This window comes from Phalacrocorax carbo, chromosome 23 (genome assembly GCF_963921805.1).
Source record: "Phalacrocorax carbo chromosome 23, bPhaCar2.1, whole genome shotgun sequence".
Taxonomy (NCBI): Eukaryota; Metazoa; Chordata; class Aves; order Suliformes; family Phalacrocoracidae; genus Phalacrocorax; species Phalacrocorax carbo.
In genome coordinates this window covers 4,063,929-4,087,667 of record NC_087535.1, presented here as the reverse complement: position 1 = coordinate 4,087,667, position 23,739 = coordinate 4,063,929, and the positions used below count along the sequence as shown (strand labels likewise).

General features: G+C 54.1%; 1 long non-coding RNA gene across 1 annotated transcript in view; it reads right to left on the bottom strand.

The window, feature by feature from the left end:
• Nucleotides 1–769: 769 nt before the first annotated feature.
• LOC135316929 (uncharacterized) overlaps nucleotides 770–23,739 on the bottom strand; it is a 99,118-nt gene continuing 76,148 nt past the window's right edge. Inside the window, exon 6 of the long non-coding RNA XR_010376127.1 lies at nucleotides 770–3,012. This is a non-coding gene — a long non-coding RNA (uncharacterized LOC135316929). The remainder of the gene's footprint in view (nucleotides 3,013–23,739) is intronic.

The following is a 23,739-nucleotide window of genomic DNA, read 5'->3' as shown; positions in this document are numbered from 1 at the left end:
ATTGCTGCTCCTCTGGGGCAGTGCAAGAGCCCTCTGTCCCCTCAGTTCTCCCAGGACGGTCCCGTCTCTGGGATCACCGTGGTGGGGACGTGCCAGCGTGCTGCTAACCGCCTCTGGCTCTATCGACCTACAGCCAATGTCACCTGAAACACGACACACCTTTATTCAGCTTGCCTTTTGCTAAGCTGCCCAAGGGCCGTTTCCAGCTGCGGCTGAAGGCATGGCGCGGGGCTCAGGTGATGACTTTGAGCCCCCGTGTCACCCCCAGGCTGCTGCACGGCCAAAGGCAATCTGGGCTGAGCTTCGCCCGTCTGCTTCCCGGGGTTGTGCATCCTTCCTTCCTCCCCTTCCCTCCATGGGGCTTGCACAGCGTGCAAGCTGTCCAAGGTGGGGGATCCCTCACCAGACATTTATCTGCCCAGTGCCTGGCACAGCCATTTCAGCCAGGACCTCTGCACAGCAGAGAAATGCTGACGCTCGCCCAAAGCCCTTGCACACCCTCGCACACCCGCCTGGCTTTGTCCCAGGCTGCAGCCCAGGGTCCTGCGTGACACCCAGCCCGGACCCAGCCCAGGCCCTCCAGCGCTCGAAACACCCCAGTTCGTGCAGCCGGAGCTAGCAAAGGGTCAAAAAGATCCTAGCCCTCCTCTCCCCCCCTTGATATAAATACCAGCCTACCAGTCGACACAGAGTACATACATCTTAAACAAACACTTGGCTGGGCTGTTTATCTCCACAGCCTTTAAACAAACTCTTTCAAAGGTTTCTGCTGATATGAGAGATTTACTGAAAACCATTCGCCCTTCTTAAAAGCCTCTCAGTTTATGCTGCTATGGGTGAAACGAATAGTGTTTTAGCCTGGAGTTTTCTGTCTTCTGACCGCATGTTTATCCTAGGGGCCACTGCTGGCTTTGATACGAGAGCAGCTCGGACACAAATCTTTACGAGGGAAAATATAAAATAAACCCAGAAACTCCGTATGTGGGTGCGTGCGTGCGTGCGTGTGCGGCACGGGCGGAGGGGACCGGGCAGGGAGGGGTGAATGAAAAGTTTCGTCCTTGTTAGTGTCACGCTCAGCATTGCTGGTCTGTGGCTCCAGCATCCCACGTTGCTATCCCGTGGCGTACATTATTCCCATGAAATTTTTCATCCCAGCAATCGGTGTGGGGCTCTCTGGGATGATATATTTCTAGCAGCTCTCAGCGGCGCCCGTGACAGACGGCTCAGCACCTCCACGGGGCACGCCGCCGTCACGCCGATCGGTTCGCAGAGCAGGTTTCATTAAACCACTGGCAAAAAATGAGAGACTTCAGAGTTACCGCCAGAACAGCGAGGATGTCTGTTCAGCCTGGGGCACTTTATACTGTCTCGGTGTGTTTTCAGCCCTATTTCACAGGTGGGGAACCTGAGGCGGAGGGAAATGGCGTGCGCAAGGACACTTGGGAAGTAAATGGGAAGAATTGGACCTGAGTTTAAATATTAGATGGTCCTGCTTCAAGTAAGGCTGATCTGCTGCTTCTGACTGCAACAGGAGAAGAAGAAATGGGAGAAGACAGATTGAAAGTGCGTTTGGAGGAGCTGAACCACTTAGTGGGAAGAGCACAGTGCTGAGAAATCACACCTTGATTTTAACTGGAGCCTTTTGCCTCTCGCCCAGGGCTTTGCAGTGACTGCTCCAGGTTTCAACCAAATCCAGAGGTCCAAACACAGGTTGGGAGGGTTTGTCAAGCTGGTCTGCAACGGGCAGAGCTGAGGCCTCCTGAGACCTGGCTGTGTCAGCCAGGGATCGCCCCAGGGATGGTTTCATGCCTGGGAGCCCCTGCTCCTCCTGCCCCCTCTGCAAGCAGCAGAACAGCCCACACCGTGCAGGGAGAAAAGCATCATGTGGGGGCACAGGGCTGTTCCCCGGGGTCCTGCCGGTGGGGGGGGCTGGGGGCGTTGGGGCAGGACGGCTGGATGCGGCGGGATGTGCTCGGAGATGCCTGGGGAGCGGGGGAAGCATTGCTGGCGGCCTGCACGCTGGCTCCCAGCACCTTGGCCGGGGCAGATGGCAGGAGAAGCGGCTTTCTCCATCCTCACTTGTACCTGTGTATGTCCAGGATAGCGGCTTCAGTGAGGCTTTTTCTGCAGACTTTGGTGGGCTTTCTGCTGAAGCCCAGGCTAGTTTCACCAAGGCCGTGGGTTTGCCTGGCACCCACAGCAGTGTAATTAGGAGATTCTGGCACGTCTGCAATTAGCGCTGGTTGGATGCAGCGCAGGAGGGGATGCGGTGAGGCACGATCCGGGCTCCCGCCACAGCCCAGGTATAGGGGGGGCCTTGGCCAGCCGGCTTGGGTGTCCCAGGTCACTGTCCATGTGCCAGCAGCTACGGCACGGGGACTGCTCCAAGGGGGGTTTGCACCAGGTGCCTCTGCCCCAGGGCAGCGCCGTCTGGCCGCGTGCATCGTGCCCACGCGGAGCTGGCTCGGCAGCCCTGCCGCAGCGTCCCTGTGTGCTGGGCAAACTCTGGATAAAGGCGGTCCCTGCACCAAAGACCCTGCAATCTAGTGACAGGGTAAAACATTCTTTCTCCTTTTTTTTCGAGCACTTTATGTTATTTTCTCCGGTGTTTTCCAAGGAGATGACCGAGCCTTCGATTTGCTTCTGCTGCAACGTGCCACGCAGAGCAGGAATCTGTTCCCTTGTTTCCAGCAGCCCCAGGCTTTGCAGCATTACGTGTCATTTCTTATTTACCGTCCTCCCTCGCTTATGACACACTCAGGTAGAGACCTGTTTGTTGTCAGTATGACACCCGCATTGGTAAACAAGGTGAGTTTACCCAACCATCAATCAGGGAGTTATCGATAGCAGGCACTGCTTTCCAATGGCAAGAACAACGTCAGGGTGGGTGAGAGCCTGGAGCCAGCACAGGCGATGTTCTGTCATCCAATATCCTTGGGGTCTCTGCAGCGCAGCCAGAGGACAAGGGTCTGCTCTTGCACCGCCGAAAATGAGCAACCTGCGATGCAGGCCCTGCAGGGACAAGGTTGCAATCAGGTCTAGGCTCCTAAAGGTTTTATATTCTTTTATTGCTATATGAATATTTTTTCTCCCCCGTGGCTCTCTACCTCCCTGGATCTCCCAGGGCTTTAGCAAGCCGGAGCGAACAAAGCCACATGACAGGTTTCAGAGTAAACACTGCCTACCACGAGACTCCTGATAAAATTGCAAAACCTCTGGCCACCCAGCCACACTTGGAGATACGACCTCGCTACTCCGGCAGGCCTGGAAAGCGGAAGGCAAATAAAGAAAACCCCAACAAATTTACTGGGGACAGCTGTTACAGCATTGTGGCACGGGTTTTCAGCCCATCTCGGAATAAGCTGGAGGCCTCGCATGGGATTTGTGAATGCTGGCATTGATGGCACTGCTTTTCCATCCCTCCTCCGGCCCCTCAGCTCAAGGCGCGAGACACTCAGATGCTTTGGGGTCTCCCATGAGCCCAAGGTCTGAGGCTGCCGGGAGGGAGGAGGATGAAGATGACAGTTCCCACATGTGTCTCTGCACCACCGTGCACACAGAGACACGGAGATAGGGTGACCGGGGCTTCTCTGGGGATAAAAGGCAGTTTCATATGCTCTGCATTTAGGAGAAACCCGGCAAAAGAGCAAAGGTCAGGAAAGAAATGCTGGTATTTATTTATACAGGAGAGCTTTGCGAACAACATGTATTTGGGAGCCTTTCGAAACAACCTAACTCGCCCTGCAGAGCTGCTAAACCAGTTTGGTAGCGGCACTCCTGCGCGTACAGGGGCAGAGGCACGGGAGCACCAGGGACATGCCGGGAGAGCCTGCGGACGGGCAGCTGGAAAAGCAGCCGTCCGCCAGAGTACAATAACTCGCCCCAAATCCCAGGGGGCTCAGGGCAGCCGGCCGCTCCCTGGGATCGCCCCAGTCTCGTTTCTGGTGCAGGCGGGGAGCTCTGTTTCTGGGTGCTGGTTAACCTGGGCTGAGCAAAGGCCAAGCAACGTGGCCTGACTCTGGGGTGAGGGGCAGGATAAGCCCAGCTCTAGGTGGAAACCAAGGGAAAAAAGCAAAAAGCTGCTTTCCCAGAGGGGAAACCTCAGAGCATTGCCCCCAGGCTTTTTAGACGCTGGATTTACAGCACTTGCTTTAAGGGGCTGGGTAGGTGTTTTCTCCAGGGGAATCCGTGAGCCTGGGGTGCTCGGGATCCCGGCACCAAACCCTAACTGTGCTCAGCCCCCAGATCAGGAACCACTTTTGAAAACTCACGGCCGTAACACGGAAAAGCCTTTGTGTGGTTGGTGCGGGTCTGAGAGCAGAGCCCGGAACGGGTCCAGGTGGCATCGGGGGCCCCCAGCCCATAACAGCCACCTCCCTTCAGATGGAAACTTTCCCTTATTTTATCGCCATTTTACTGCTCTGAGACAGCGCGCAGGCGAATACCGCAAAGCACAGCTGGGCAAAGGGAGGGATGTAAGCGGGAGCCAGGCAAGACGCCGCTGGCTCGGTCGTGCTGATGTTTCTGGTAGCTCGGAGGGAAGCCGTTTATTATAAAAAGGGTTTTCTCTGAAGCCTCTCGCTGCTGTACGGGTCCTGCAGGAGGATGGGATGTGCTCCCGTCCCGATGGGTTTGCCCGGCAGCGTTTTGGCGAGCAGGGTTCACCACGGTGGCTGGACCGTGCCGACACGGTGGCTGCCTCGGTGCCGCCGGGGCATCGGCTCCTGGGCCGTCCCCACTCTGGTGCTTGCCCTGGCTCCTGGGAAGGCAAAACCACACTGGTGGGGGCTTGGGGTGGTTCTGGGCACTGCGTGAAGAAACGAAGCTGGTAAAGGCAGCGCGGTCAGTGGCTTTTCTGAGCTGTATCTATAAAAGTTCAGATTTGCCCTTCCCATCCCATTTTTGGGGGGATCCTGCCTGCCATATGAATGACCAACACCCCGACATCTCAGCCACAGCCAGGGATTTGGAGGAAATAAAAAAACACGCAGGCAAAAGCTTTGGCCAAAACATGGCGAGGCTGACTTGGAAGCGTTCCCACGGCGCCGCTTGAGATCGGTAGCTCATTTTTTTTTGCACGCTCCTGCCCTCCCCGTCGGGATGCGTGCCCTGATGGGCAGCTCAACCCCAAACACTTCCCGGCCCCTATCACATCACCGTCAGCGGCCCACGGCCGGCCGTGAGCAAAGCCCCGTGGGCAGGCTGAGCCCTGCGGGCAGCAGCAAGGTGGCCGTGACGGTCCCCGCGCGGGGCGGCCGCGGAGCGAGCGCGACGGAGCCCCGCTGCCGGCGAAACGTGGGTAGCACAGACGGGCCCTTGAGCATAAAATGAAGAGAAGACTTTTTGTTCACATGTGTTGGCTCAGCTCAAATAACTCATCGGGGACCTGAGCTGCAGGCTGGAAAGGGAAGAAACTCTCTCCAGATGAAAGGATGTCAGAAAATTGTATTTAGTCAACTGCGTGTGTGTGTTAGAAAGGGGCGGAGGGAGGAAGGGGCCGCGGAGGCTGTTACTGTGACTGACTTTCTGACTTCTTAACTTGTCAGCATATCCTAAAGTTAAAAATGCACATGCACACAGGACTGCAGCCAAAGAGGCTGTCTAGCCGCAAATCCAGATGTGGGGGCCACTGCGCAGCCAGCCAGCCCCGCTCTCCCTGAAACGACTTTCAGACTAAACAATTGTGACTTGGCTGTGAGAGGCAGCGCAATTCCAGATGCTGCTTTCCTTTCACGTTGTTTTAATTGGGCTGGCAGGCGCAAGGGCTCTTTCAGTGAGAGGAAAGCTTCCCCACGGGACCGCAATGTTTTGGCAAAGCTCCCACGCTGCTACCTTAAGAGAGAGAGAGAGGGAAGGAGAGGGAGAGGAGGGGAGGCAGGGAGGTGGTGGTGGGGAGAAAAATTGAGAGTGACTTTCCAAGGTGTTTACTGCTGCGAACGGCTGCCGCTTTGCGTTTTTATCTGCTGAAATTCTCACCTTTTTTTTTTTTTTTTGTGGGTTCGGTTTGTTTAACGTCACCCTGGAAAAAGCAAAGCGCACAGAACACGGGGCAGCGCTGGGAAATGGGGGCTTGTGCCGCCGCAGCCCGCCGCGTACCCAGCGGCACGGCCAGCCGGTGCTGGCAGCAGCGCCAGGACAGCCCGGCCGTCCCGGGAAGGGAGTACCCGGGCTCTGTGCCTCGACCAGGGGCAGCATCCGAGAGCCACAGCGAGGTTTCCGTGCTGGCCATCCTCACGGCACTGCCCTAGGGAGGCTTCCCCATCCCTTCCCAGCTGTTTACAGTCACGAGAGCCCCAGCACCGAGATGGACAGAGCCGGCGGGTTTGCCCTTCACCTTGTACTGGGAAGCAATAAGGGCTGTTAAAGTCACTGCAAAGCTAGTCCTAAGTAATGTAGGTGCTGACATCCAGACCCTGCTCCAAGGCGGAAAGCCCCATGTTTGGGTGGTGAACACCCTCGTTTTGCCCTCCCCTAACTCCCCCGGCAGCCAACCCTTGCTGGCAGGTATAAAGGGGTTAAACCAACCCATTTTGGTACCTCTTATTACCACCCATGCTGCTCCCCTATTTAACCCTCTTTGCCCACAGCACACCCAAGGGAAAGGGCTTCACCCTCAGGGCAGCAGGGCTCTGCCATCCCAGGGTTAAACCAGCGTGGTCCTTCCTCCATGGTGGTGAGACCCCAAATGCTCTTTTAACTGCCTTGAAGTGGTGCCGGCCTCGCAGCCCGCTGCCAGCGGGTGAGTCAATAGCACAATTTTAGCCTGGGCCGGGCTCCTCTCCCGAAGCCAGGCTGAGCCAAGGGAGGCACAGCCGCCGTTGTGATGGGATTTTAAGGTGGACTCTGGAAAAAACACCCAGGAGCCCCATGGGGAGCACGGGAGGCGAGAGGGGAGCGTGGAGCTGGAGCGCTGTGCCCACGCCAGAAGCCGCGGTGGTGGGGTAAAGCTCCCCCCGGCAGCATCCAGCCGCTTGCAAAACTCACAGCATGGCGGAGGTGCAAAAATATGGCTTTGCTTTTTTTTTTTTGGAGGGATGCTAAAATCCCGGGGAACGCTGTCCTGCCATGGGGAAGGGGTCGGCAACCTCGTCCCCTTCGGCGGTGCCACCGGGGCGGCTGCCCCGCGGCCGGGCAGCTCTGCGGGCACTGCCCTCGCCACCTTCCCCCACCTTGTTTTGCTTAAAATTGGGAGGCCCGAATTCCTGCTGGATGCTGTTGTTTGAGATTCAGGAAAGGCTGGTCATCGGCCTCCTCCGTCCGGCTCTTGCAGGAGCGACAGGTACTTCCGTTTCATGGAATTCAAGGCAAAAAGAAAAAAAAGTGCTTTTGGGGTCGGGGGGCTCCGACAATGCAAACAGAGCAAGGAACTGAAATTGCCGTCCCAAACCCAGCCTGGCTTCGGGGCCAAGTGCGCTGGGAATGTTAAAAAATAATCAGGAAGGTTTTCTAGACAGGAAAAAAAAAAAGTCCCAAACACATCCTTAGCCTGCGCCCTTGCGAGTCCCTTAACTCTTTTTTTCCCCCCTAAATGGGGAGGGAAATGGTGTGTTTTTGCTTTGGTTTGTTTGGGGGGGTTGTTTGTTTTGTTTGTTTTAAAACTTTGGCCTCATTAATTTCCAAAAAAAATTTCCCCCCAATAAAAGGAAAACATGGAAAGAAAAACAAACTATTAGAAAAGAGAGGAGGGAGGAAATGTTATTTAAAAGGTTACCAGACCACATCATTTTCCAATGATATTATATACTCCCTGCAGTATCCAAAATATATATGGGCCTTAGGCCAAGAATGTAAAAAAAAAAAAAAGAAGAAGAAGAAAAAAAAGAAAAAAACCCACCCAGCGTAGACACAACATCTGGACAGAGGCTGAACAAAACCTCCATTTATCACACTTAATCCTGCAATGAAGCAGTCAACAGTTTACTTCTGTTTTGCTAATTTAGCTGCTTTCATGCTTCCTAGGTGGAAAAGCCGAAGTAAAAGCTTTGAATTAAGTGTCACTTTGTGAAGCTACTTCTCTTTTTTCTCTTCTTTTTTTTTCACAAAACTTTCTTCTCTGTTCTTTTTTTTTTTTTAAATCCTGTTCTTTTATTAATTCCACCTTCCCTGCCCCCTCCTGGTTTTATTTTTTTTCCCTAGGATCAGTTAGAAAATCTGGTGGCACAGCCCATACGGACAAACCCACCGAGTCCTGCCCCCGCTTCCACCCAGACGCACGCGAACCCCGCGAGGGTGGGTGCCAGCCGGCCCGAACGGGTCCAGCACCGGTGGGATTCGCGCCTCTCCCGTTCCCCCCAAAGCCAGGGTGCTGGTGTAGCTGCCCGAACCCAGGCGCGCGTGCCCGGAGCCAGGCCCCCAGGTTGGGACAGTCTGAGCCCTGCAGTTCTTATGGCCCAAGAGGTGTGTGCGGATAAACCTGCTCCCAGCTACACGCCTCGGAGCGGGTGTTTGGCGGCAAATCGCTTTTCTCCCATGCCAGTATGGGTGGTGAGGGCTTCTGCGTGTGAAATGAGCCTTTTCCCCCAGGAATCATTCAACCTCTCCTTGAAAACCGAACCATACCAGGGCCAGGGCCCCTGCTTCCCTCCCAGAAAGGCAGTGCCCATCCTGGGAAACCAGGGACCGGGGCCTGGGTGCATCGTCCTACTCTCCTGTTGCTGTGCTTTGGGGTAGCTCTGAGGCAGACCTGTCTTCTCCCCTGAAAACAGTCACGTCTGCAGTAGAGAAAAACCCCATTTCCTGACCTACTGCGGTGCAAATATGAGTACGTACATATGTCTGCCTGCTATCTTCCACACCCACAGCCCCTACAATTAATTACAGAGGCAGATTTTGCTGTCCTCGGAGAAGAGGCTCTTCCTTCCAACTAGCTATAAAGTACCCGACACCCTGTTTGGGGCTTGGTGATGATAACAACCACCACAGCATTAACCACAGCACATCTCCACCCCCTCCAGGAGTTATGGACTCCGGAGGATTCTTGTGCAGCTGCTTAAATATGGATTTGTGAGCCCAAAATCAGGCTCTTGAATTGGAAAAAATTTGGCCGCTGAAGCTGTATTGCCCAAAGGATGAGTGGTTTGTGGCTCCCGGGAAGGAGGCTGGTTTGTCTCATCCCGACGTTTAATTAAAGGTACGGAGCAAAGCCCAGTTTCTCTTGGAAATTTGGCTGTTTCCATCACCAGGACAGCATTACAAGGGGGACAGCCTTTGCAGGAGAGGAGGGTAAAACATCCCTGTGTATCCAGCTGGGCCGGGGTATTTGCACATATTTAGTAAACACAGTTATTTGTCTGCTCTTGTAGCTTCTTCAGATTGTTTTTTGTTGTGTCAAGAGCAAAAGATACAATAAATATCCATCCTCAGAGGCTTAATTAATATTTGTTAGGACCAAAATAGCCTACGTCTCATGAACTGCAGGGTGTCCTGCCTGTTTCGAGCTGAACATTATCAGGCAACGCTTAACGCAGCATGGGGAATTAGGTTTATTTTTGGGGCTGTCTGGTTCTCTGCTATTGTTATACGTATGGTATTGCCGTCGTTTCCCTTGACTTGATATGGTTTCGTGTGTGTCAAAGGCTGGCTTGTCTCTATAGACACTACTTATTGCTGTTTTATAAACTGGAAGAATAATGAACTAACTAACCGAGTGCTTTAAGATCAGCAAAGAAAAAGCCTTGTGCGGTGTGAAACGCAAAAATATTAATAGCTTATCCAGAGCAGCTTGCTGGTCCTGAATGCCGGTATTCAGAAGTGACACATGCTGCATACCTTGTCTAACAGACACATCAATACAAGATTAGATAAGGAACAGCACATTCAGGCTGTCTAGAGCAAAAAAAAAAAAAAAGCAACTAGCTTGGAAAAACAGGAGTGGAAATTTGCTGGCATGCACGATGCTGTTATGGCCTCCATCCCTGCTTCAATGGACTGATTTTATGGAAACATGCATCGGTCTGAAACGAAGCAACAAGTCGCCCTTCCACGGCTGACATAGTGAGAACCACGGGCTCACCCGTGCCCTTTTGGGGCAGATGTGCCGTACGCAGAGTCAGTGTCCGCAGATATTTAGTACTTAATACGTAACAGCGTGGGGCCCGTAATATTAATACGATGAATTTTCTCTGTCTGTAGGAGGGCACAGTCAAATAACTGAGTTCAGCTGTTTGAAATGGGAGTTACAAGGGATAACGGCAAGGCCTTTTCTTCTTGGAGGTGTCAATCTCTGTTCACAGGGTGGCAATGCGGGCTCCCTCCCACTTGCGGAGCTTAGTCCTCGCTTCTTGTTCTGGACCCAAACCGGAGGCAAACCAGCCTGTGCCGGTCTCTGTGCCTCGGGTTCCCTTGGTGCACGGTGTGGTCGTGCCACCAACATGTCACCCCCTGCACGCAACCGCTGGCTCCTGCCTCCTTCAGAGCAGGCTGTGTCCACCTGCTCTGGCTGCAAAGGGTAAAGAACTGCTCAGAGGCCTTTGGGCTCTTGGAACAGCCCTCTTAAACCCCACAAAACAATACTAAAGTGTAAGAGGATGAACACTAATCTGCTGCTTTCTGGACCTGCTTGAAGAACCAGCGTTTCCCATTTTGTTCCATCCTAGCAAACTTTTGCAAGGTTTTGAGCTACTTCCCTGCAGGGATTTTTCCCATTTATTTCCAGAATCTTGTCTTAGATGGAAACAAGAAAGCCATATTGCTGTGCAAAGGTTGTTCCCTTACGTATCCTGCCCAATTCTTCCACCTGTAGATGTTGAAAGATATTTTGATATAACTTAGCTGACGCATCTTAGCATCCTGCCGCAAGCTTAGCAATTGTCAATTCAATATGCCCGAGCCAGCTGCTGATAATAAATAATCACATTATCTTTTCTTCCTTGCAAAGACAAGGTCTGGCAGCGTGCACGCGTTTGCTGCCCAGGGCACGGCCGGACCAGAGACCCCCAGCCCCGACTCGCAGAGGCCACGGCTGCGCCCGCGGTCCCCGAGGCCACGCTGTCTGCCCGGCGTGACGTAGCCGCCGCTGCATTCCCACGGCTCTCCAGTGCACAGACAGACTATTTCAACCCTAGCATGTCGCTCCGGGGTCATCCGTTCATGTTTACTGTATGGGAAGGAGGCCGCTGCAAACATTCCTCCTTGGTGCCTCACCCAGGCAGGAGCTCTCCCACCGCGCCGGGCAGCACCGGCGCCCTGGGAAAGGCTGCCGGACACGGCGCCCGGCTCTGCCCGCCTCACGCAGGTGCAGCGGCAGGGGAAGGGCCTGGCTGGCCTTTCGGAGGCACTTTTATTGCACTGAGGTCGGTGGGGTTCAGGATTATACCCGTGAGCCTTTGGATGAAAGCCCTGACCATGCTGGCCCCTTCCTACGATGGAGTGGGCTGCATTTCCCCAGCGGCACGGCCATGCCAGGAGCTTGGTACCGATCCTTCCGCACCCTCACACTCAGGTTCCACGGCACCATCAGCACTGGGGGACTATGGCCCGCAGCTCTTTCCCCAGATCAGTGGGCAAATCCCCTCCTGGGCGTTTTCTCCCCCCTCGGTACCTCCTGCCCCAGCGTAGTTAAAAGATGATAGCCCAGCGGGCGCTGAGAGCTGCGGCACTGCTGCCCAGCCACTGGTAACTTCCCCAGGGTGGCGAAGGCCCCGCCGAAGCTTTCCGTCAGGGAAACCCCCCCACATCTGGCAGGAGCCACTGTCCATCCCCGCTGCCCCCCTGCCGCGCCGCGGAGGAGCTGCCGAGGGAGGGCAGGAGGTGGATGGGAGAGGTCAGCGGGGAGAGCAAACATCCCGACTGTGCCAGCGAAGCCGCCGGCTTGCGCTCCGTCTGCCGCACAAAGAGCCGGCTCGGACGCACCTTCGCTAGTCCCTGGCTCAGCAGGGTTTTGGCAGGAGGGGCTGTGCTCACTGGGAGCTTTGGGGAGTGAATTTGGCCCTACCAGGGAGAGGAGCTCAGCTCCGGAGTCAGGCTGGGAGCATTGCTCCTTGGGCTGGTGCAAAGGGGATGCTCTGCTGACATTTGGTACCCCCCTGACATGGAGAGTAAAGAGCCCAGTTCCCAAATCCACCCATTCCCCTCCATGCACAAAAAGCATCAGCACCCCAGAAACAGAGTCTGTCAAATTACACCAAAAATAAGCCCTCTGCTCAGCTGGGAAGCCCCTTTCTCCCATGCTGGGAGGGGAATCGCTTCCCCTCCTGCTCAGCCAGGACTCCTGGTGGGAGAGAGACCTCCGGAGCTGCCCGGCTGCTGTCTGCACTGCACGGCTGGTATTTACAGAGGCAGCGCGGGGCTGCTGGGGCGAACGCTGTGCAAACAGGCTCCTGGAGGATCCCCCGCCCTGGAGAGCCTATGGACTAATTGGAACAAAGGAAACCTTCGCAGAGGGGGGAAAGGGGACAAAGAGCCGCCAAGTGCTTTTCCCAAGGCCACCTGTGGCAGGGCCGGAGATGGGGGGACACTCCGAGACCGAGCCATGGTGGGCTCGGCGCTACCTTCCCCCCGGGCAGCCCGGTGACACGGCGGGAGCTAGCAGCCCTTGGCTGAGCGAGGTCTGGCGAGATGCTCGGTGAGCAGAGAGGGCATGTGCAGGGGGGGAAACAGGGAACGAGTTTCTCCATGTGCCTGTTTTTTCCCCGGATCTCCTCTTCCCTCCGCTCTGCTGTGCCAGGCTGCGCAGACACCGCTCCCTCCTTTCTGGCCTCCCTTACACAACATCTCAGCCGAGGGAGACGCCGCTAAGCCCAGCCGCCAGCCCCGCAGCCTCATCCTGCAGAGCCCCCGAAGGGTCCAAGCATCACACACCCCAGCTCCATCTCCTCTACTACCTTACACACCCCCACGTATGCCAAGAAACCCCAGTTTTGCTTCCTGCTGCTAAGAAAAGTAAGAAGAGAGCCTCTGGCTCAGATAGTTTTGTTGCATCAAACGCTTTGGCCCAAAGGGACAACTTGCAGCCAGACAAACTCCTCCACCAGCAAATGCCGGCTGAGCATCCCCGGAGAAACACCTCCTTCACCCCGGCTGCGAATCTGGCCCAAGCCACCGGCTTTACCTCCGTGTCTGCTGGTGCTTTAAAGCAGCCTCTTTAAGGTTGTTGTCTCATGCAGTTTTCTTTTTTCGTATTTAATATTAATAGTAATGACTGTGGCAGTAAGATAATAAGCTTCAGTCAGATTAGAAGGGGGTCGGCTCTTATCTGTGACTGCTGAAGACGCATGTCTTTCACCTGCTCCTTTAATATCCCCCATCTTTCATTCCTACCGCCGAGCCCCCTCCCACTGTCCTAGAACAAAAGGGGTATTATTGTCCGGGGTCTTTTCAGGCTGGAGCCAGGAAGACCTCCTCCTCCCCCAGCCGCTCCCCGAATGTGCAGCAGTTTGAAATGAGCCTTTTTCCTTCCCCGGCAGGAGATTAGCTCGGTTTGACAAGGCGGTGAACTTTAGGCAGGGTGAAATAGGGTCTCCTTGGGGAGTGGAGGCAGTTCAGCCCTGACTAATTCTGACAAAGAGAGGCACCAAAAAAAAAAAATCCCTGAAAAAAAAAATTAAAATAAGAAAAACAACCGCGCTGGAGAGGAGGCAGGGAGGGGGAGGCTCTGGGGGAAGGAGGGAACACGGAGGCCGCAGGGAGGAAGGAGGGATGGGAGGCCAGAGGGCACGTTCCCGAGTGGGGCTGGGCTGCAGCTCCAGGGTTTGCTTCCTTGGGCACGGTGTGAACGGCCGCCACAGGGAACCGCTGCTCTGGGTTGTCTTTCTCCTGAAATACCCTTTCCTTATATTCTTAAAAGTTCTTTGGAAGCCCTTTAAAATTACCCTGTGGAAGCGGTACCCAAGACCCGCGTACCCAGGACTCGCAGCTTTCTTTTAAAACGCAAACCAAAGTGTCAAGTGCTCATGGCCAAGGTATGCAGTTTAAATTAAAAAATCCCCAAACCCCCAGAAGTGAAAATCAAGATTTGAATGGAAAGAAACCAAACTGATTTCCTTTCAAAACGCTGTTTGTGCGTCGGAGGCTGGAGTTTGTGCAGAGACTTGTGATCATGTCGTGCCCAGGGTGGAGAGGGTGTGGATGGAGCCGGGGAGTGATGTAGGTAAGGGATTAAAGGAGAGAGGTTGGCAGAGGAAAAAGCAAACTGCTTCATACCGCAGTATGGTCAGGGGTGTCTTTCATGAAAAAAAAAAGGCTTTAAAGTGATGCAGAGAAGGGTCACAATAACTGAAAGAAGGGAATGTAACCTGGAAGGTGGTGGGGTCTGGCAGAAGACCAAGGCACTGCGTGTTTTGAGTGCTCAGGGCAGAGAAAAGGCTGCTTCTGTGGCCTTGCACTAGCACAACAATGGTGCTATATGGATCCTAATATGGAGCATCAGCTTGGAAATATCCTGGAGTGATTTTCTGGGTCAAGGGGGCATGGGGAGGGCACTACACTCCTCTGCAGCTAAGAAACTTTTATGTTTAATAGGCTTTTAATTTACAAATGTTTGCAGATGAAAAGTTCTGTCAGTCTTCCCCACTCTGTATATAGATACGCACAAGTATTACTTTTATATATATATATATGTACACTCAAGCACACGTGCATGTACATCTCCTCTAACTAGGAAACAGAGGCATATGACTTGAGGTCTTGGCAGTCTGAAATCCCCTATCAAAGGGGAAAAGAGGAGGAAGAGACAGGCAGACAAGCCTGTGCACAGGGGAGGTCTGACCCAGCAGCAGAGACCAGGACAAGGCTGAGGCCAGACCTCAGGTTCTGGGTTAACTTGTCTCTCGAACGCCTTTTGAGGCCTGCGGAAAAAGGACTCTCATGCCACCGTGTCCCCAAACACACCAGTGAACTGTCACTTGGGATGTTCCTATCTGAGCTCTGAATTTGGATTCAGGACCTAGACAGCCAGCCGAGGCGGCCGTCATTAATTCCTGCCGATGTCCTGGCCCATTTGTGCACAAAGGTGTGCTTTCCTTAGCCAGCACGAGCCCTCCTCCCAGCCTGGTGCTGGCTGCCTTCGCTACCACCCACCTCCAGACCCATAGCACCCATGTCCCATTGCCGCAGGCTGCAGGGAGAGGTAACGCCCTCCAGCAATGCGTCCCCACAGGCATCACCCCTCCAGCCTTCCCCTCGCTCCCGGTGTCGCAGCCCCTGTCCTGCAGGACATGCCGCATTGTGCAGGACATTTCCTACCAGTGGCTCGGCAAACCCCTGAAATCTCCCCGTCCTGCCAGGAGATTCCTCCCTAATACTCATTAAGCCGCTTGCAAATCCCTGGCTGAACATGGCTGCACAAGTTTAATAAAGCAAAAGACAGATGCCATCAATCATGTGGGCCTGCCACACATCTGGGGGAAATCCAGGGCCATTACTCTCCTTTCTTCTCCCCACCTTCGTGTCCCAGCAGCCGATATCCCAGGAGTTACGCAGGACAGGTCCGCTCCCGTCCTGGGCTTACGGCACCCTCCGCTCCTCCATCCCCCCGAGGGCCTTTCCCTGCCCCTGCTCCCCATCACCTGAGGCCCAAACCTTGCACGAGCGCTAAAGGGCCTTTACGCATTGCAGAAGCTGTTTTCCTCTGGGCAGCGGGATTTCTATCTTGCAGTCAAATTTGTTGCTCTTCGAAACGACCGGGGAGGTCCCCGCAAAGGGCCAAGCGCAGAGGAAGGACCTCACCACCCCGCTGTGGTTGTGCAAAGCAAGACGGGGCGAGGGGGAGGAGAGCGGGGAAAAGGCACAGGAGGTGGTGGGGGAGAGCAGAGGTTGGGCTTTATCCTTGCACCTTCGCATTGCACTCTCTTTCCTTTTCCGCATTGCCTCCTGCTTGGAAGTGGCGGGAGCGGGGAGGAAGATGATCCCTTCAGCAGGGCTCAACACGTAGATTTTTGGTTTGAATTCAGACGATGGCACCTACGCTCCCCATCTGGAACAAATCCACACCTTTGCTCAACTGCTTCCATCAGGTGGGAGACAACATTTATTGAGCAGATGTTCGCTTTGGAGGAGTCAGGACCTCGCTGGTGTGCCTGAGCAACGCCTGGCCCGCGTATGCACTGCGTTTAGAAAACGCGGCTTTCTTTTAGCCCAGCAATCTTCTGCTCTGCCTCAGACACAAATTCAATAAGAAGCGCTCCTATTTATTTGTTTTACAAGTTCCTGCCTTTCTAAAATCTTTATTTAAAAACGCACATTGCAGCTAACCGAGCCATCACGGTGCAATGGAGCTCACCCGCACATCTGTCCTCCAACAGACTCGGTTTCTTTTTGCACTTGCCGCCCTGATCGTAAGGTGAGAGGCAGGTGAGAAAAGCATGGCCCGTGGGCAGACTGATTGAGTGATCTGCCCCGCTTTCTTTTTGAGCAATCAGAGATAACTTGCCGTCTGAGGGTGATGAGGGTGCATGCCCTGCAGATGTTGCACGGTGGGGTGCGCACGTGCGTGGATGTGGCTTTTGTAGGAGGCTCTGTCTCAGCAGCGGGAGATGAGTGAAGAGCCGGTGGTCGCTTGGTTTTGGATAGGTACTCTCAGCTGTGCTTATTTCTCTAGACCTCCAGGTTGAGGTGGTGTCACCAGGAGGACACGACCTCCTCGAGATCTTTCCTATTTCCAAGTGTGGGTGGGAGCACAGCTTGGGCAAAGAAAAGCTGCCTGGGATGGAGAATAGTGGGGCAAAGGGGCATGTAAAATTCCTCATTAGCCTAAAATCAGGCCAAGCCACATGGTCGGACAGACACAACATCCAGAGAGCCTCGAGGCCACATCGGGGATGGCAATTAGCACTGTAGGACAACTGGCATCTCCCGCTTCTGCCTCAAACCTGCTTGAAGGCGAGGATTATACCTCTCCTCTCGCCACATCCCTGGGCTGCGACGGGAAATTCCAGTCTATTTGCTTGGTGTTGAGACCACAGGGAAGCCAGGAAAATAGCCCAGCAGGAACCACCGCTTAACTAAAGCTATCTGTTAAATAAAATGGTCTTTAAAGGTTTAGCGAGGCTCTTCCCCCACCAAGTCTCCAGGGCTCGTGCTGTTGGCCGTCCCCTGGGTGCCGGCGGCGTTGCCTTGACTGGCAGCTCCAAGTGATAGACAAAGAGATCTGGCAGGCAGGACGGCGCTTCGGCTTCCGCACGAAGTCCTGCCAACTGCCAAACATGCTTTTCATTTCTGTTTTGCGAAAGCCTCGATATGTATTTATTAAAAGAAAAACACAACAGAGAGATGGAAGGATTTGGTGATCTGATCTTTTTATGCGCGCCCGTGCTTATGAACAAGGATGTGTTATTGACTAATACAGCGCCATGGGACTGGAATAATGCGCGGGGTTTACTTTGTTTTTGTCTCCATCAGCCACAGAGGGATCTAAACAAGTTAGAGCTGAACAGTTTAGAGCATCCAGCTGGGATGTCAGGGATCCTGGGTCCCTTTCCCAGCTTGTGGAGGGAGAATTCGTGCGTGGTTACAGAGCACGCAAAAGCCAAACTCTTCCCCCAGCCCTGCGAAGGGCTCGGGTGGGATCTGGGACAAGTCACCCCAACTCGTGCGGTTTCCCCAGCGGTCAAGGGGGAGGACGGTACCCGTCTCCCAACAGGTTGATGTTGAAGTGTTACCTAGAGGTATTGAGATGAGCAAAGATTGGCTTCACGAGCCTTCAGCCCAGCACAGGGACTTAAGCCACTTGATGTGCTCACGGTTTGTCCTCTCTTCTCCTCCTCATGGTGCCCCTTCCTCCCCACAGGCTTCCACCTCACCCCTTTGGCTCAGACCACACCGTCAAACCCAGCACAAGAGGATGCAAGGACCAAAAGAGACCCCGGTGGCCCATCTCATCCCCGGTACTGCTCTCCGCCGGCGCAGGGAGGGAAGCGTCTGGGCCGGAGCCCGTAAAGGGCCGGGCTGATTTCAGCAGGAGCCGCGCAGTCCGGCCGGGCTCCGGCGCGGGCCGCCCGCCAAGTCGCACATGTGGGATAGATTAGCCACAGTGGCTTAGAGGGGCTTCTCTCGCTGCCACTCACCTATCCGCCCGTGTGGCAGAGGGGATGGCAGAAAGGTTTTCACAGCTGGAATAAATTGCAGGGAGGAGGAGGAGGAGGGGTTTGGGAGAGACAAAAAACAACATTGAACTCAAGATGGAAGAAAGACAGTATTAGCGGAGGTAATGGAGAAAATATGTGTGTGTGTGAGAGAGAGGGTATTTTATTTACAGTCTGTTTGTTTGGTGTTGCCCACACACGGTGAAAGCTGGGCAGTGGCTGGACTCCAAAATCCCAGCAGGCGCTTTGGCTTGGAGAGGTAAGGAGAAGTAGAAAGAGGGAAAAAAGAAGGGAGGAGGGAAGTACAGAAAGAAAGAGAAAGAGATGGGATTAGGAAAGGAAACAACTGCGTGGCACTTGTTTGGACAGTGAAGGCATTTCATGGATGGGGTGATGGAAGGCTGCTGGGACTGCCTTTGCTTCTGCTTGTGGTGGAGGAGAACAAACAAGGAGATCCCTGGATGTTTGCTTGCCCCCTCCAGCAAACTGTTGCAGCTGGTGAGGCCTTCCCCAAGGGATTTCAGTGCAAAAAGGCACTCTCCATCCTTCCAGAGCTGAGCCAGCCACAGTTCCTGGGCAGAGGGTGCCTCACCCATGTTGCCACCTGGCCCGCGAGCCGAGGCCCGGGCCACCCTACCCTGAGCCCAGTGCTGCGCTTAATGCCGGGGTGTCCTGCAGCACCACGAGCACTGCCATGGTCATGCAGAGCTCTCAGGGCTTGGGTTAGGGGCAGCCAGAGCTGAGCAACAACAAGAAAACCAGGGCAAACTTTCCCTTCCCCAGGACATCCATGGGTCCAGCCATGGCTCCTCCCAACACAGCAATAGTTGCTCCTTCCCAAGCCCTCTCCATTGCTCCCCATTGACGGCGGCACAAGCTTTCAATTGCTCATTACTCAGCTTTACCCAGCCATCCCCTCCAAACCTGTCATGCGTCGGACGTGAAGAGCCACCCCGGGGCTGCACCTCCCACCAGGACCCTCGACGTCTGCCTGGGGACGAGGGGAAGGGAGAGGAGGAGGGGAAGGTGCACTTGGTGACCGTGGCATTGCCACCCGAGGAACCCTGGCAGCTGTCACTGACCCCTCCGCGCGTCCCTGGGGAGGGGTAAGACAATCCAGAACTCCCCAGTGAAAGGTTTTATTCTTCAACCTCTCCCCCCGCCCCACCTCATGAAATATTGGGATTAATATAATAACACACCTTAATAATATTATCCCTTGTCGAGTCCATAAAAGTCCCCTCTTGCATTACGGCATTTGAGAGACTATTAAGTTTTAAGGCCACGAGACCTCCGTGAAGGAGAGGAGTCATTTCCATTTTTCCTCTCTTTCGCGGGCGCTGGGGTTTATGGGGCAGTCAGCAAGCTGGATTGACGAGGCTTCTGCACGACAGCGTGCGGGCCACCGTGCTCACTGGGGAGGGCAGGGCGTGGGGCAGCGGTGACGGGGGTCCTGGCACCTCCCCCAGGATGGGGCTTGCAATAACTTGGGCTTGGAGCGACTGATGCATTTTTTGCACTTGGTTCTTCCCAAATCCCAGGCTTTCTTGCAGAGACAGGTGTTTAGGAGAAGATTAGGCAATTGCTTTGACATACAGCAGTGTGAGGATGGGGGATGAAACAGGCAATGGGCTTGGGATCCTCCTGTGCATTTCTATCCCTCTACACATCTGAGCATGCAAATATCCCAGCTGAGTACAGAGTGACCAGATAAATTAAGCACTCTTTGCTCTGAGGCAGACCCGTTTGTTATTTATTCTGTATCTCTCTAGCAGTACGAGCAGGAAAATGGTAAATATTTTCATTTCTATCCAATAGGAAAATAGCCCACCTGTCCTGTCTGTGTGTGCTGGTTCTGACCCCATGTAAGACAAGAAGTAACACCCCGGTCACACGGAGAGTCCTGCCCGGGGCTGGGCAAAGTGACCTTGTCCTCAGGAAGGCTTGGTGCACATGTAGGGATTGCAGAGACAGGCAGAGCTGGGAGACTGCTTGTTTTTTCCAAAACTCAGTCCAGAAGTGAGCACAACTCAACCCAGAAGTGATCTGAGCATTCATTCCCCAAAACCCAAAGCTTTACGGATTTTGGATACGGCCGGGCCGCTGCTGCTGGCTAGGATTTGGGGGCTGTTTGGCTCAAATGGCGTACTGCAATGAGGCGCAGAGCTAAGCTAGACAGAGGCCTGGTTCATGGGGCCATTTGGAAGCGGGTACTTTGGCATGTGCGCAGCCTCGCTGACAAGTGGATACCTCTGTTTATGCAGCCCAGAATTGCATTTGGCTTAGATTTAGCGAAGCACTTTGTCTCAAGTGCTTTGCTAAGCAGGGATGGACTTCACCCCGCTCTCCGAGTTAAGCAGGTGCTCACGCACTTCGCTGAACTGGAGGCACAGAAACCACAGTAGCTGCAGAGCGAACACAGCCACCCGCTGCCGAGCTTTGCAGAAGGCAGGCTGGTGCCCTCCCACCAGCCCCGGGACACGAGCTGCCGTCGGGGCAGGCTGGCGGCACCCACCGGCTCCCACCGCCGTGAGCAGGAGCGTGGCCGTGCTTGCCGTGCCACCGCAGGGGCGGGGAACGAAAGGCAGCTCTGCAGTGTGGTAGAAGTGAACGCTCCCCCTCTGGGGCAGGTCTCGCAAAAATGCAGTGGAAAATTCAGCATTTTGCATAGAAATAGGTGTAGCGACTGCACCCAGCGCAGCCTGGGGTCCCTTCTGCTGAGAGCAAGCGGGCAAAATGGGGCGGGGGGTGCTGCGCGCTCTCCCTTTCATTACTGCTCACACTCGTTTGACGGTAAAACACCAACAGGATTAAAATGCAAAGACCTGATCCTGCTGTTGCAGAGAGCAGCGCAGAAGCTGTCGGTGACGGTGGCGGTGACACAGAGCTGGCTTGTGTTATCTGGGGTAGCACCGGCTCAGCAAGAGGCACCGCGACACGTGCGCCAGGAGAGAAGGGGTTTTGCAGGGCTTACGTGCCAGCGTTTGGGGGTTTCCTTCACAGTTTTTATGAGCTGTAAGGATTTCAGAGATTCTCCCCAAAGAGAAGCAAGGCTTCGGAGCCCAAACCTGGTGGCATGGCGGGAAGACAGGAGGGCCTTCACTGAAAGGCAAAGCAGATAAAAAGCAAAGTGAAAGGCGCACATCGGTAATAACGGTCCCTCAGTGGGCAAAAGCAAAAGGAAAACCAAAGCGAATGATGAAGGGAAAGGAGAATGTAAAGATTTCTTCCCTTTTAGCAGGAGTATCATACTGATCTTAAGCAGCTGGTGAGATTCAGAGAACTGTTTACTCCAGATTTATGCCTCTGCTGAAGGGAGCAGAGTTGTTTGTCATTTACCCCCAAGTTAAGGAGCTCTGATTTGCAGTATTTAACCTGCCGTTTCCTGAGCTGCTCCCTGCGCCATGCGGGGAGTTCAGCATCAGCACCAGGATCTCAGAGTTTCAGTTTCCTCACTTCTGTTTGCTGTGTTGCCAAAGAAGGGGCTCATGAGAAATGTGCGATTTTTTTTTCCCTTAAAGCATAATTCTCACAAAGATACGGCATTACAGAAAAGCCTCCACCTTCACTAAAAAACAAATAAAACATCCTTCTGATTGCCAAGAAGAGTTTGAAAATGTGACCACTGCAGGCTCAGAAAACGAGAAGGCCAATTAAAAAAAAAACCCTTTAACATTTATTATTATGTAAAATCTCATGCTCTTTAGGGCAATCTCATGATTATGAAGGGGTCAGGGGAACTGATTTATGATTAGAGAGCTCTTGGCATCGGCAATATTGTATATGTTTTAATTTTGAACCTTAATAATCCATCCAATATGCAGCACTTGATCATGACACTCATTTCTCACATATAATTTTCCAAGACTCTACACATCCACCTTCACCTCCTCTCTAACATATACACCCGCCTGCGCCGCTCCGAGTAGCTGTTAAACCTGTTCCTTGCGCCAAAGTCAAACGCAATCCAACTTTTCCTTTTCGAATCTACCCTCCCCAAAAAAGCCCAGCAGGACGCGGTGCCACTGCCATGTCGTGCAGCCCCAGCGTGGCTGCGGGCGCCCGCTCACCCCTCTTTCACGGGCCAAAAAGACCTGCTTTCTGCAGCAGCACTAAAGCAGCCGGCGCTTTCGCCAAGTGGACGGTTCTATGTAGGTGAAGGGAAAACCAGGCATTTTTCTGGATTTTTTGGTAAATTCTTCTCCTGAAAGGGAACAAAAAATCCTGACCTTTTGTCTAAAATCTTGTATTTGTAAAGATACGTTGCTCATTGGTGTTGATCACAAGGCGCCTTGTGCCTCGCGCAGAAGCATCAAATACCAGGTACCGCTGCGACAGCGTGCTGGGCCACAGTGCCCCGACACGAATCAGATTACAACCCGTGTCCATTGGGGTGAAAGGAGGGGAAATCAGGGCCGGTGGATTAATACTGGGCTGAGAAAGAGACCCCACTGCCCTGGAGACCTTGATCGGTGAGGACGCGAGGCTGATGGGAGGCAGCTCAAGGTCCATCCTGCTCTGATTTAACAGGATTCCCTTTCAAACAAACCCAAGCTGCGACTTCCCTGCCCAGGATGCCCTCCTCGCCTCCGCGGCCATCTCCCCTCTCCTTCTCCCATTCAAGGTGTTTATTTAATTGTTTTTCCTACTCCTCGGTGGCAGCGCTTCCCTGCCATTAAACCCTGCCATCCGCGTTCTGACTGTGTAATTTAAAGCTATAGTTAAATTATGACTTCTCTGAACCTGTTGTGGCACTGACGCATAACCCTAATTAAATGATCACATCCATTCTAAAGCCAGTCTTTTCTCCCCTCAAACGTTAATTACAACATAAGAGGCTTTAATGGCTCGCCTCACCTCCAGCTCCTCGAAAGAAAGGTCATGCGATTAATTTTCGTCATTAATCTTTTCCCAATGTGGACATTGTGCTGTCACTGGAGCCTATTAAACCCCCTTTGCCCCCCTCCCCTTCTTCTCCCTTCTCCCCCCTTCATTCCTCCCCCCATCCCTAAGTGAATGAGAGAACAAAAATATTTAAGCTCCACTTTGGCTCTGGTGCTTTCTTGGGGCGAGCGGGGCTTGGGATGGCGGCGGTGGAAGCCGTGCTGGGAGATGTCCCATGTCCCACCATTGACCTGAGATCGGGCCGAGGGTGGGGATGCTGCTCCGCTGCACAGGGGGACAGTTTGGGGTGGTGGGGACCCCCTCGGGAGCTGCGCAGGGCCCCGGGGTGGCAACGTGAGGGCACGGCCACCTCCTTGGTGGTGGAGGCTGCTGAGGCTTTGGTGGTGCGGGCACCTGCTAGGCAGCCCTCCAGCTAGCGCAACGCGGAGCTTCGGGGGCGAGCGGGCGAGGGGCAGCAGGAGGGATGCAAAGAGGCTGCCGAGCCCGGCCGTGCCCGTGGACAAGGCATCGGGAGCAGAGCCCAGCGCCGCAGGAGAGTCTCCCTGGTGCACGGCAGCTGCTGCAGCCACCACTGGCTCTGGGGCCTGTTTCAAGGCCCTTTATTATTTTTTTTTTTTTTTTCCAAAGGAAATGGACGTTTTTCTAAACTCCACAAAATCGGCTTCAGTGACTTAATCCCCTGAACCTCGGAGCAGGTCTTATTTCAACCTGCACCAGGCAGGCCTTGTTCCTTGGAAGATGGGCGGGAGGGGGGCGGGTGGGGAGCGGAGCACATGTTTAGCTAATTTGCAGTATTGTTTCAGCTGAAACGAAGGTC